Raw genomic sequence first — 12,073 nt, forward strand, 5'->3', positions numbered from 1 at the left:
CGTCAATTCCAGATGCGCACGAGCGTATTAAGCCGCAGCAGCGTCCCACACAACTACTTGAGGAACATCCGCCGTCGGTCGCTATCTCCTTCTGGTACAGGACGTTGAGACGACGAGAGACATATTAAGCACACTTTGCTGGAAGTGGGTTTCCGGCCGCAGTTGAAAGGGTGGGGGAATCGTGGAAGCGATAGCGGTACATCACACAGGAGCCAGAGGCCTGTGTAGCAGCAGACGCTACTGGAACTACCTAACGCCACATACACGACAAGCGAGGGAGTCCAAGCACACCTCAGGATCTCAAACCGTGAGTAAGCGATCCTGTGTTCTGAAGATGTACGGGGTGTTCAAAAAGTCTCTGCGCAATGCCGTATGACTGTTAGCCGTGCGTGCTGTATGATTGTTCGCCTGGCTGGGTTACTCCTTTCAAGTGGACTCTCCCAACACTCCACTGTTTCGTTTATCTCAGCCAGCGTCAGTAGCATCGTTGGTGTGTGTCGTTACGTGTTGACTTGAACGTTCCAGTTTAGTTCTTTTGTTCGTTTGTTTCGTTTTTGTCACTGTTAAAATGCTAACCATTGAAGAACGTGTGTTTTTAGTCGAACAAGGTTTCAAACGGCTCTGAGCACAAGGGTTCAAAGCTGGCGGTAAATACAAGGGTTCAGTTCGTCAAACATTTAATTCAGTTTTCCAGGAGGCAACACTCCCACGTCGCTATACTGTGCGAGATTTCATTAACAAATATCGAAGTACGGGTTCAGTGACAGATGCACCGAGTAGTGGGCGTCCCAGCGTTTTGTCTGAGGATAATCTACTCGATATTTCCGATAAGATGTCCACGAGTCCGAACAAGTCAGTAAGAAAACTCGCCCTGGAAATAGATGTTGGTGTCGGAACGGCCCACACAGCTGTAAGGAAAAAATTAGAACTTATCCCACACAAAGTGACAGTCGTGCAACAACTGAAAAATACTGATCAAGGCAAGAGACTGCATTATTGTCAATGGTTCAAAATTTCGTCCAACAAAATGGAAGGGATATTCTTAATGAAACGTTTTGCACTGATGAGGCGTGATTTCATTTATCCGGGTACATGAACTCGCAAAATTCTCGTACGTGGAGAACTAAAAAATCAGTTGTGTATTCATGAGGAACCACTTCATTTTGTGAAAATAGGAGATTGGATTGCAATTTCTAGATGTCGGATTGTGGGTCCCATATTTTTCAACGAAACAATAAATGCACAGCGATACTGCAGTCATATTATGTACCCATTCATAGGAGAACTTGTGATAAGTGAAACACTGAACGGTTATTGTCAACAAGATGGTGCAACTGCGCATACAGCTCGCGTTTCAATGTCACTGTTTGCTGATGTTTTTGGTGGTCGCATAATTTCACAGGGGCTTTGGCCTCCACGATCGCCTTACCTAACACCACCTGACTTTTTATTCTGGGGTGCGGCGAAAGCAACTGTCTATAAAAACCGTCCAGAATCCATCGATGAACTGAAAACTGCAATATCCACTTTCACAGCTTCTGTTACAGAAGAAATGTTACAGCTTGTGTTTGGAAACACGATTAGACGAATTGAATTGTGTATTCAAGAAGAGAGGGGACACTTTCAACATTTGGTGTGAAAATTTGTAAGTGAAAATGAATATTCAATAAATTAATAACTTGTATTTCACTGAGTTTCATTTCGGTATATTCACTGCGGCATACGGCACGCGCGGCTAACAATCATACGGCACTGCGGAGAAACTTTTCCAACACCTCGTAGTTACTTATATGCTCTTAAACAGACACCATGCTCTACTTTAAAAAAAAAAAAAAGAAAAAAGAGTCATTCCTTGCGCTCTTGTTATTGTCATAAATAGAATCAATGTAAAGGGTATGCTGTTTGGCGTTCCTTTCACTTGATGTAAGAAATCAGTTAGATGCGAAGACCCAAGATCCATATTATGTATTAAATTGGCTGCAGACCATTCCATGAGATTGGTGCCAGAGTTCACTTGTACTATGTTCCGTGTTTCAAGTAATAAATCAAAACATCTATCTGAACTATGTGGTTTTTTAGTAAACACAGTTCAAGGAGTTCGGAATTTACAGTAACAAATATCGGCCATGTTTTTTTCACTGTTGCCAACTTAATTAAGGAAGGTCTTCACAAAAAAGGGAAGTACTGGACGTTTTAACCACATACCGCAACAATAAGTCATAACTGCCTGCGTTATCCCTTACAAATCTTTGTACAGACATTCCTCTATCCACCATATCAAGGGATGTGAAATAAGAAAACCAAAATATAAACATGTACTTCTTGTAAGAATTACGCTTCCTGGTGGCAAACACTACGTCATTTAATATTATTTTTAATACAGGACAGATTCTCGTTTGTATATTAAATCCATCGGAAACTGTACAAGTGTGATTGCATCAATATTTGAGTCTGTTATTGCTTCCACGACTCGTTCTGCCATCTTAGCAAAGTCAAGTAAACGTAATTTGTACAAACTTTAGAATGAATGTGAAATGACGTATAAAATGTCTCGTCCCGAAGGAACTGTTATACTGATTGCAAATCTGGTTTTAGATTTTGCGTGTCATCCATAATTACACACTTATGGAGAACCTGATAGTGTGATTAATATTTTATCACTTTAATTCACCTGTTATGTTTGGATGCCAGCTGTGTGTGTAAAAGATTATCTTTTGTACACTAGAATCAGTTGAGTCAGAGTTACTTTTGAAAACAGTCTTTTAACTGGATTTAAATACTGGGTAACAGATCCCTATCTGATTACGTGATACTACAGTTTTGAAATTACCCAAAACAGAAGGTCCCAAATTGACCTTTTTATCCTGTCGTGATATTTAGTTGTTATTAATTCTCAGTTCCTGGTAGTAAAATATGGGGTAATGAATTACTCTGGTTTCAACATTCTAAATATGTATGTCTTACAAGGCTCCGAAAATGCTGTTTCAGAAGGATTGTTTGATATCTACAAAATAAGCAAGCAATCACCAATGTTGTGGTGTTGTTAAAAGCATGTCTTATGTTTAAAAAATATATATAATTTATGAAATGTTGGTTTAGGTTACTGGTACGATCAAATAGTCTGATACAAGATGTCGCGATCACCTTTGCTTCAATAGACGACAACCAATTACTTCAATTGTGTCTCAATTGGAAGGTACTATTTTGAGTTCTGAAGGCAGGGGGGATAAAATACACGTAGCGAGAGATTATCTGCAACTTTTAGAGAGAGTGGACTGTAATCAGAAGAGTCGAAGGATATGAAAGGCGGTCAGTAGTTGAAAAGGGAGTGAGCCAGGGGTGTAGCACATGGCTGTCTTATTCAGTCGGTACAAGAACAAATCAGTGATGGGAAGTACGGAGAGATCTTGGTGAGGGGATTAGCCTTCAGGTAAAAGAATTGAAATCATTCGGGTTTACTGACAATATTGCAATTAATTAAATTAAAAAAGCCTTCGAACGGAGTGGAGAGTGTTTAAAACAATGGTTGTAAAATGAATATCAAGAAAACAAAAATGAGGCTAGTGGAAAATAGGCTAATAAATTCAGGCGATACGGAAGGGATTAGCTAGGGAATGAGACACCAAGCGTAGCAGACGAGTTTTGGTGTTCGGGCAAAAAAATAGCGAACGATGGCAGGAGAAAAAGATGTAAAATGGAAACTCCAAATATAAAAAAAATCTTATCTGGAAGAAAGGAATTAATTGGCATTGAAAAACTCGGAAGTCTCGTCCTAAGGCATTTTGCTGTTGTGTCCGTCTGCTTTGGTGGACAATTGTTCACATAGGTTTGGTAGAATACGTTTATTTAACAAGAAGGAATACCTCTTATCCGAAGTGCATTGACTACAACGTAAGAATTAACAATGTAAAAAAGACAGTTCCTTCTGAAATGTTTTCTTTATGCAGTTCTTCGTAGCGGATGTAAACTGAAGAGCCAAACAAACTGGTACACGTGCCTAATGTCGGGTAGGACTCCCGACAGCTCGCAGAAGTGCCGCAACACGACGTGGCATGGACTCGACTGATTTCTGAAGTAGTGCTGTAGGGAAATGATACCGTGAATCCTACAGGACTGTCCATAAACCCATAAGAGTATGAGGGGGTGGACAGCTCTTCTCAACAGCATGTTGCAAGATACCCCAGATATGCTAAATCATGATCATGTCTTGGGAGTTCGATGCCCAGTGGAAGTGTTTAAGCTCAGAAGAGTGTTCCTGAAGCCACTCTGTAGGAAGTCTGAGCGTGGGGAGTGTCGCTTTGTCCGCTAAAATTGATCAAGTCTGTCGGAATGTGAAATGGACATGGATGCAGGTGATCAGACAGGATGCTTACGTACGTGTCACCTGTCAGAGTCGTATTTAGACGAATCAGGGGTGCACACGCCCGACACTATTACACAGCCTCTACCAGCTTGAACTGTCCCCTGCCGATACGCAAGGTCCATGGTTCAAATGGTTCAAATGGCTCTGAGCACTATGGGACTTAACATCCGAGGTCATCAGTCCCCTAGAACTTAGAACTACTTAAACCTAACTAACCTAAGGACATCACATACATCCATGCCCGAGGCAGGATTCGAACCTGCGACCGTAGCGGTCGCGGGGTTCAGACTAAAGCGCCTAGAACTGCTCGGCCACACGGCCGGCTCAGGGTCCATGGATCCATGAGGTTGTCTCCATATCCGTACCTGTCCATTCGCTCGATACAAATTGAAACGAGATTCGTCCGACCAGGAAACATGTTTCCAGTCATCAACAGTCCAATGTCGGTGTTGACGGGCCCAGCCGAGGCATAAAATTTTGTGTCGTGCAGTCATCAAAGGTACACGAGTGGGCCTTCGGCTTTGAAAGCCCATATCGGTGATGTTTCGTTAAATGCTTCACACATTGACACTTGTAGATGGTCCAGCTTTGAAATCTGCAGCAATTTGCGGAAGGTTTACACTTCTGTCACTTTGAACATTTCTCTTCAGTCTTCGTTGGTCGCCTTTTTGCAGAATATTTTGCCGACCTCAGCGATGTCGGAGATTTGATGTTTTACCGGATTCCTGATATTCACGGTACATTCGTGAAATGGTCGTATGGGAAAATCCCCACTGCACCGGTAACTCAGAGATGCTCTGTCCCATCGCTCGTGCGCTGACTATAACACCACGTTCAAACTGACTTAAATTTTGAGAACCTGCCATTTTAGCAGCAGTAACCTATCTAACAACTGCCGACCGCAGCGCCGTAATCTGTCTGTTTACATATCTCTGTATGTTAATACGCGAGTCTATGCCAGTTTCTTTCACGCTTCAGCGTATGTTTCATGGAACTCATGACACTTGCCTGCATTAGAACAACTGATTAATTTGCTACCGGCTTCGGTCAAAGACCATCATCTGGCACCTGAATGCATGTTAAAAAACCGAAATGACAAGGAAACTTCACTGCACATAACGCCATAAGAACACAAAAATATAAAACGTAAGTTGTGAAAAATTGTGAGTGCACGAGAACAATTATTTTCCCACATCAGCAACGTTTATCGTACACACGCGATAGGAAATTGGACATATGTAGTCTGGACCTGGTATTAGTAGATAATAACTTAAACGACATTTACAATATCTTGTTATACTTTTTTTTGGAACGGCGTGTCGCAGGGTACTGTGGCGGTTACGTTCCTCCGACTTCTAGCATATACACAATTCTGGCGGCTACGCCAACAGATGTCGCTGATTATTTACTTTAATCTTCTGTTTCCACCCTTTTTCGCTTCTTTTCTTTAGTTATTCTACCAACTTTATGTTATTTAATTAGCTCCCTGAGCTTGTTCTTGCGTATGTTATTATTTTTGTCCAAAATGACCACAAGACCTTTCCTTTTAACAATTTTAAATTTAACTTTACTCGTGTTTTTAATTTTTACAGTTTATCACTGCAATAACTTATATATTTGGCAAATCCATTATAGATTTCAGCTATTGTATTCTTCGCTTATTGCAACTGTACAATTTTTATAATCGACGAATATCTGAAGGGCTTATTTCAATACTAGTCCATTATCTCCACTTTTCTGTCTATAATGCTTCTGAAATTAATGGTTCAAACAAACAGAAAGTAAGGTTCATCTCTAGTAAGAATATTTCTGGTATCTCAACTGCAGAGTTTTCAGCGCCCTTTTAACTTTAGGACTCTGTATCTCAGAATGAACAAAAATGGAGTTGTACCACTACTGAAATAAGCCCTTCACCTGTTCACTTACAGTAGCGACATCAAATGAGCTAACGACACAAACATACTATGTTGCGGCTGCTGTATTGCAGTTTGTTATGACCAGTAGCGACAGAGACGGTATGACACAGCCAGAACTGTAGCGTAGTTTACATAACATTTTAAATATGTTCGACGATGCTGGTCTCATTTTGTATATGTTTTGTGACGACGCCATTATGGCTTTGCTAGTTTATGACAAGTTATAAAACAGGCATGCTGCGTCGTATGTTCAGCTCATGTTTTCTTATCCATTAAAGTAATAATTTTTCTTTACAGCGTATTTTATTGTTCTAAGATGTAACCTGTTCACGAGTTGTATTCCATTTCCCATTATTTTCTGCAGATCTGAAGATGGTAATTGCTGACTGAAGCTGGTCTGATGACGAAAAGCTTTGTGGTAACTGGCGGAAATAAAAGAAACTCATCCTACGCTTCCTGGATCACAGTCTTATCCGCGACTGCGTCGCAACTTGCGAAATTTTGCTTTGTTGGAAAGACATACTGTACTCACTGTTCATGCTTCTAGTCTCGCAAGTAAGGCGTCTCAGATGAAAAGAACAACGAGAGCACAAGAGTGACGATTCAGTTTGAAATATTTTTAAATATTTAAATACATAACGCTTCTTCCAAAATTAATGAGCAAACATGTTGATATTAAAGCAGTAATAGTGCATCATACTTTCTGTGTATGGTTTCATAAATTTGAATTAAATCTTGAATTTTACATATCCTTGCAGAAGGGAAGGGAGTAATCATCCCTGGCTGGGATGGCTAACATAAAAGGAGAGGGTGTTATGGTCTGGTACAGAGTGGGGAAACCATCCCCTTCTTTGTCCCCCTTTCCCCCTCTCCCCCCCCCCCCCCTTTCAACGCAGAAAATCGCACATTGCTTTTCGCTCTCTAGGGGCATCTGTCCTTTTTTGAAACGCGTACACCACTCAGATAGTTGCCGCACCTCCTCCCGACCATCTCGGCGAAAAGAGGTCCTTCTGACCAGGTTGCGGATTGGGCATTGCCGGTTTAGCCACCGCTACCTGCTCTCCGGTGACCCAGCCCCGCAGTGCCCTTGTGGTCATGCATTAACAGTGCGCCATGTTTTATTGTCGTGTCCCCGTTTTAGTCAATCTCGTGTTGTCCTGTCTCTGCCATCTACTTTACAGGATATTTTAGCGGATGACGCTCGAGCAGCTGCTCGTGTTCTTCGTTTCATTACTTTGACTGGATTGTCCAAAGACATCTAACTCTTTCACTTACTTTATCTACATCTTTGTAAGAACTTTCTGGTGTCCCCCCCCCCCTTGAGTTTTACTAGATTCTATGTACTCTAACTATTGTGACTGGACGCTAACGACCTCAGTAGTTGAGCGCCCTTAAATCCCCCCCCCCCCCCCAAAAAAAAAAAAAGATAGTTGCCGTTTTAACTATTACAACGCAAATTCGAAACACTGTTTGTTGCTCTACTACAGTTTGTGACACAACAGCTTTTTTTTTTGCATTATGTTCGTTGTTGATCGTTGTTTGGTCGTTGCGGACGTCACAATGACATCCTTTCAAGTTCGTTTGTTGATCCTTCCACTCAGTTTTTTTTATTACAGAGGCTCTCTGAGGCACGGAATGCGAACACGCTGAGCTACCGTGCCGGAACTCTGACACACTACGGCCGCCCGTCCACTGCTTAAAGCTGCCTGCTCGCAACTGACTGGTCAAATGCACGTGTGTTGTTTACAGCTGTATGTTCAAGCTGCCTCCGGAAAGGAAAGGAAATTTATGGTGAGGTCTTATGGGACCAAACTGTTGAGGTCATTGGTCCCTAAGCCTACACACTACTTAAACTAACTTACGCTATGGACAACACACACATCTATGCCCGAGGGAGGACTCGGGCTGCCTCCGTTGTTACTATCCCGACGTCGTTTAACACGCCAGGCATAAAATGTCTCTGAAATTTTTTGCATGAACTCTGTACGTTTACACGTAAAGCATGGAAAATGTTTCTGAATTGTTTAACATTCCGATAGTGGCTGCCCTGCAGGTTGACACATAAGATTTATATTTGATGTTTTTCATTTTCTTATCTTTTATTCTTTCACTCGGGGTGTAACTGGCCAGCGACGTATGTACAGTCGTGGACAAAACGAGCGAGATCCCTCGCCTTTTCGTTATGCTGATACGCACAGCTTTAAAGTCTGCTACACAGCATAACAGGCAAGGCGACGAAGTGCTACCAACATAATATGCACAGGCGTGAAATTGACGAACTATACAAACTTTGTCAGACTGTTTTCAATCATATGTAAGACTATACAAGGGTTGGAACTTAGATAGTGGCAACTATTTATTCACAACCGATACAAAAGAGTTACAAGTTTGCACCTGTTACTGTCCTTCAAAGTTGTCACCAGCGTTATGTAGAACCCGTTGCCGTTACCTGCTAATAGCAGTATTTTGTTGTTTCGATTAACATCCCGAATGATTGTCACATAAGCGGTGACATAAAGGTAGAAAATTCATGTTTTAGAGTCCAGAAAGCGCTGTGCAACAGAAACTGCAGATCATTTTGCCATTTTCATTGCGAAATTGCTGGCTTATTCAAGTCTGGGGTAATAATAGAGGGCTGTTTGCCTGGGTTGTGTGCTAGCATAGTGAAAGGTGTTTGCCACTGCAAGGGAGGTCTGGTTTGTTTTCGGTTCTAATCTCGATGGAGGCAAATAGACTATCAGTAAAGCAATTTTAAGAAATTCTCGCGCCCCCAATACGTCCCGGGTTCCCGCGTTCGATTCCCGGCGGGGTCAGGGATTTTCTCTGCCTCGTGATGGCTGGGTGTTGTGTGATGTCCTTAGGTTAGTTAGGTTTAAGTAGTTCTAAGTTCTAGGGGACTGATGACCATAGATGTTAAGTCCCATAGTGCTCAGAGCCATTTGAACCATTTGAACCCCAATACGTTTTATTGCTACATTTATTGTGTACTGGCGCCCTGTGGATGTCAATATGAAACTCTTGTAGAATTTAGTACTTGTTGCTGCCTTCCTTTTTCCGATTCTGTCAATAATTGAATTGACTTCCGTGTGGCACTGAATGATTTTTAACTGAATTTCGTTATGAATCTTCACGCATTGCTGAATTTGCACACTTTCATGGTAGGTCAGCAACGGTAATCCACAATGACTGGTCTGAAAGTTGACACAAACCGTTTCGCGGCCGAATGCGCATAATATTTTGCTAATTCCTAACGATCTGGAGCACTTTGTCTTACTAGAAGAGTTGTGTTATCTCGATAAGCTGAAATTCATTTTTATTAGTACAGTTCATATTAATTAGCGTTTCTTCTTTCATTTATATCTTATATTTACGTGTTGTGTTTAACACACTAATCAGCATTAAAATAGTCTTACACATGATTGAAAACAGTCTGACAAAGTTCGGATAGTTTGTCAATTTCACGCCTGTGCATATTATGTCGGTAGCACTTCGTCGCCTTGCCTGTTATGCTGTGTAGCAGACTTTAAAGCTGTGCGGATCAGCATAACGAAAAGGCGAGGGGTCTCACTCGTTTTGTCCACGACTGTACACTAAAGCGCGTGACATAACATGCAGCTGTTTAAGGATGGACAAAAGAATAGCGATGACCGCTAACAAACGACCATAGTGAAGCAATCATTATAGAATTCTGTCCCCCAATCGGTGAAAACGGAACCTTTGGAGGTGCACTTAGCTCTCCGTCTGTCTGTCCGATTGTTAAGATCCCTTTTTCACAGGAATGGGCTGATGTACCAGGTTGAAATTTATGTCACATACAGCCAGGCAGCAGCAGCCGACCGAGACAGACGCAGCAACAGGAAAGGAACCGATTTTGTGCCATTTTACGAGTTCCTAACCAGAAGCGAATTGTGCTGTTTCATCCATGTACTTTCGTAGATCAGTTTCTCGAATTTCTACGTGTTAATGTAACGTTTAATAGACATAGTCCTCGCATTTTCGTTTATAGCGGAAAGTAAACCGATTTCGTGACTTCTTACAAGTTCCTAATCAGGAGCGAATTATTTAGTCTCACCTGAGTGCTTTGGTAATTTAGTTTTTGAATCTCTGAGCATTCATCTAATTTATTAGACACAGTTCTTGCATTTTCCTCAGTGTCTACATGTAGTGTTCAGTAGCGTGTGTCAATTGTCCTTTGTTTGTCTGTGTAGTGTAGTTGTCAACGGTCTTTGGTGTGAGCAGGGATTGTGACTGCTGTGTTGCGGATGTGAGCCAAGTTGGTGACACTTCACTCTCGGGCTCCAGGCTGTGATGGCTTCGGTTACACAGCTTGAAGCTGCAGTGTATGATGGGCATCACTGTTGTGGGCCGGTCGTGGGGATCCAACGGACGTCCAGCATGTCTGAGAACTCTGATCGGTCTGCACCAGTGGCCAGCCAGCTGAAAAGTACAAAGAAAACTTGAGTCTCATTTCAAATGCGTACCTGACTCATACAATTATAATTGATGGTGACTTCAATTTAATTTCGATCTGTTGGCAAAAATAAATGTTTAAATCCGGAGGCGCACATCAAACATCGTCCAAAATTATGGCAAACGCATTCTCTGAAAATTATTTCGAGCAGTTAGTTCATGAGTCCACTCGAATAGTAAACGGTTGAGAAAACATGCTGGACCTCTTAGCAACAAATAATCCTGAACTAATAACGAGCGTCAAAACAGATACAGGGATTAGTGAACACGGGGTTGTCGTAGCGAGACTGAATATTGTAACTCCAAAATCCTCCAAAAATAAACAAAAAATGTACCTACTCAAAAAAAGAAATAAAAATTCACTTCACGCCTTCCTGAGAGACAATCTCCATGCCTTCCAATTTAACAATGTACCGGTAAGTGTAGACCAGATGTGACTTGAATTCAAAGTAGTAGTGTCGACAGGAGTTGGGAGATTTATACCAAATAAATTAACACACGAGGAGCTGACGCCCCTTGGTACACAAAACGGGTCAAAACACTGTGGAAGAAATAAAGAAAAAAGGATGCCAAATTTAAAAAACGCGAAATCTCCAAGATTGGCAATTATTTGCAAATGACTGACTCCCACCACAAATTCCTCTCCTGTGCCAACCTCTTCACGTTAGAGTAGCACTTGCAACCTACGTCCTCAATTACTTGCTGGATGTATCCCAATCTCTGTCTTCCTCTACAGATTTTGACCCCTACAGCTCCCTCTACTACCATGGAAGTAATTCCCTCATGTCTTAACAGAAGTCCTATCATCCTGTCCCTTCTCCTTATCAGTATTTTCCACATGTTCCTTTCCTCCCCCATTCTCTGCAAAACCTCCTCATTCCTTACCTTATCAGTCCATCCAATTTTTAACATTCGTCTGTAGCACCACATCTCAAATACTTCGATGCTCTTCTATTCCGGTTTTCGCGTAGTCCATGTTTCACTACCATACAACGCTGTGCTCCAAATATACATTTGCAGAAATTTCTTCCTCAAATTAAGCCTATTTTTTATACTAGCAGACTTCTCTTGGCCAGGAATGCCCTTTTTCGCAGTTTCAGTCTGCTTTTGATGTCCTCTTTGCTCCATCCGTCACTGGTTATTTTCCTGTCATGGTAGTAGAATTCCGCAACTTCTAGACCATCAATTCTGACGTTAAATTTCTCGCTGTTCTCGTTTCTGTTACTTCTCACTACCAGAAAAAACTCGAAATTTTATGAAATTCTTATCCAGCGTTCCATCAAGGGACGAATTTTGAAAAGTTTGTCACTTTCATCAATTGGGA

At 41.7% G+C, this 12,073-nt stretch overlaps 1 protein-coding gene across 1 annotated transcript in view; it reads left to right on the plus strand.

Annotated features, from left to right (window-relative positions):
• Positions 1-224: 224 nt before the first annotated feature.
• Positions 225-12,073, plus strand: part of LOC124717102 — a 73,471-nt gene continuing 61,622 nt past the window's right edge. Inside the window, exon 1 of the mRNA XM_047243811.1 lies at positions 225-307. The gene's annotated coding sequence lies outside the window, so the exon portion shown is untranslated. The remainder of the gene's footprint in view (positions 308-12,073) is intronic.

This window comes from Schistocerca piceifrons, chromosome 9 (genome assembly GCF_021461385.2).
Source record: "Schistocerca piceifrons isolate TAMUIC-IGC-003096 chromosome 9, iqSchPice1.1, whole genome shotgun sequence".
NCBI classification, from domain to species: domain Eukaryota; kingdom Metazoa; phylum Arthropoda; class Insecta; order Orthoptera; family Acrididae; genus Schistocerca; species Schistocerca piceifrons.